This window comes from Schistocerca americana, chromosome 3, assembly GCF_021461395.2.
Source record: "Schistocerca americana isolate TAMUIC-IGC-003095 chromosome 3, iqSchAmer2.1, whole genome shotgun sequence".
NCBI classification, from domain to species: domain Eukaryota; kingdom Metazoa; phylum Arthropoda; class Insecta; order Orthoptera; family Acrididae; genus Schistocerca; species Schistocerca americana.
In genome coordinates this window covers 591367918-591370417 of record NC_060121.1, presented here as the reverse complement: position 1 = coordinate 591370417, position 2500 = coordinate 591367918, and the positions used below count along the sequence as shown (strand labels likewise).

Here is a 2500-nt window from a genome sequence, read left to right as displayed (position 1 = left end):
CCGCACTCCCGGGGCGTCTCGTCCTCATTGCGAGGTGAGGCGCACCTAGAGCGTACACGTTGGGACCCGAAAGATGGTGAACTATGCCTGGCCAGGACGAAGTCAGGGGAAACCCTGATGGAGGTCCGTAGCGATTCTGACGTGCAAATCGATCGTCGGAGCTGGGTATAGGGGCGAAAGACTAATCGAACCATCTAGTAGCTGGTTCCCTCCGAAGTTTCCCTCAGGATAGCTGGTGCTCGTACGAGTCTCATCCGGTAAAGCGAATGATTAGAGGCCTTGGGGCCGAAACGACCTCAACCTATTCTCAAACTTTAAATGGGTGAGATCTCCGGCTTGCTTGATATGCTGAAGCCGCGAGCAAACGACTCGGATCGGAGTGCCAAGTGGGCCACTTTTGGTAAGCAGAACTGGCGCTGTGGGATGAACCAAACGCCGAGTTAAGGCGCCCGAATCGACGCTCATGGGAAACCATGAAAGGCGTTGGTTGCTTAAGACAGCAGGACGGTGGCCATGGAAGTCGGAATCCGCTAAGGAGTGTGTAACAACTCACCTGCCGAAGCAACTAGCCCTGAAAATGGATGGCGCTGAAGCGTCGTGCCTATACTCGGCCGTCAGTCTGGCAGTCATGGCCGGTCCTTGCGGCCGGCCGCGAAGCCCTGACGAGTAGGAGGGTCGCGGCGGTGGGCGCAGAAGGGTCTGGGCGTGAGCCTGCCTGGAGCCGCCGTCGGTGCAGATCTTGGTGGTAGTAGCAAATACTCCAGCGAGGCCCTGGAGGGCTGACGCGGAGAAGGGTTTCGTGTGAACAGCCGTTGCACACGAGTCAGTCGATCCTAAGCCCTAGGAGAAATCCGATGTTGATGGGGGCCGTCATAGCATGATGCACGTTGTGCTGGCCCCCGTTGGGCGAAAGGGAATCCGGTTCCTATTCCGGAACCCGGCAGCGGAACCGATGCAAGTCGGGCCCCTCTTTTAGAGATGCTCGTCGGGGTAACCCAAAAGGACCCGGAGACGCCGTCGGGAGATCGGGGAAGAGTTTTCTTTTCTGCATGAGCGTTCGAGTTCCCTGGAATCCTCTAGCAGGGAGATAGGGTTTGGAACGCGAAGAGCACCGCAGTTGCGGCGGTGTCCCGATCTTCCCCTCGGACCTTGAAAATCCGGGAGAGGGCCACGTGGAGGTGTCGCGCCGGTTCGTACCCATATCCGCAGCAGGTCTCCAAGGTGAAGAGCCTCTAGTCGATAGAATAATGTAGGTAAGGGAAGTCGGCAAATTGGATCCGTAACTTCGGGATAAGGATTGGCTCTGAGGATCGGGGCGTGTCGGGCTTGGTCGGGAAGTGGGTCAGCGCTAACGTGCCGGGCCTGGGCGAGGTGAGTGCCGTAGGGGTGCCGGTAAGTGCGGGCGTTTAGCGCGGGCGTGGTCTGCTCTCGCCGTTGGTTGGCCTCGTGCTGGCCGGCGGTGCAGGATGCGCGCGCCTGCGCGGCGTTCGCGCCCCGGTGCTTCAACCTGCGTGCAGGATCCGAGCTCGGTCCCGTGCCTTGGCCTCCCACGGATCTTCCTTGCTGCGAGGCCGCGTCCGCCTTAGCGTGCTCCTCCGGGGGCGCGCGGGTGCGCGGATTCTCTTCGGCCGCCATTCAACGATCAACTCAGAACTGGCACGGACTGGGGGAATCCGACTGTCTAATTAAAACAAAGCATTGCGATGGCCCTAGCGGGTGTTGACGCAATGTGATTTCTGCCCAGTGCTCTGAATGTCAACGTGAAGAAATTCAAGCAAGCGCGGGTAAACGGCGGGAGTAACTATGACTCTCTTAAGGTTAGTCGTGCTGCTGCTGCGAGGTGCCTTCCTTGGGTTATAGTTACAGGGAGAGTGATGCGCAATACATGGGCCTAGCCCTCTTAGCCTCTCCTCTCCTGCGGTCTTCTCCCCTTCTCGTGGGCCCGCTGATTTCGCAGAGTGGAAGACCGCACCAGGGGCTTGGGGGGGTTACCAGCCCCCCCTCGCACTATCCCTTTTTTTTAGTTGGGGGCAGTAAGCAGAGAATAAGTGGTGGCCCTTCCGCTGAAGGTGCCACCCCAACTCCCCCAGCACCTAGCCGGCCAACCGGCCGTGCCGGAAATCTTGTAACTTTTGCAGCTATGTATACCTGTAGTGAGTGCCACCGCAGCTTTACAACCAAGAACGGTCTCGGGGTCCATCGCCGCCGCCAACATCTTGCGGCCGCCAACGCGGAGATCGTCACGGAGAGGCATCGCGCGAGGTGGACGGAGGAAGAAGTCCTGTCGCTCGCCAAGGCGGAGGCCGAACTGTTCCTTGAGAGGGACGCCCGGTTCTTCTTCGTCAATCAAGAACTCATCAGGATGTTCCCCGACCGAACGCTCGAGGCAATCAAGTGCCGACGGCGGCAAGCTGCCCACAAGCAGCTTGTCCGCCAATTCATGGAGGCGCTTGAGATCGGTCGGGGGGAAGAGCCGGCGTCCCGCCGGGGAGCAGCGAGC

At 59.6% G+C, this 2500-nt stretch overlaps 1 pseudogene; it reads left to right on the top strand.

Moving 5' to 3' along the window:
- The window catches only part of LOC124607553, a 7897-nt pseudogene that overhangs the window by 1067 nt on the left and 4330 nt on the right, over positions 1-2500 (top strand).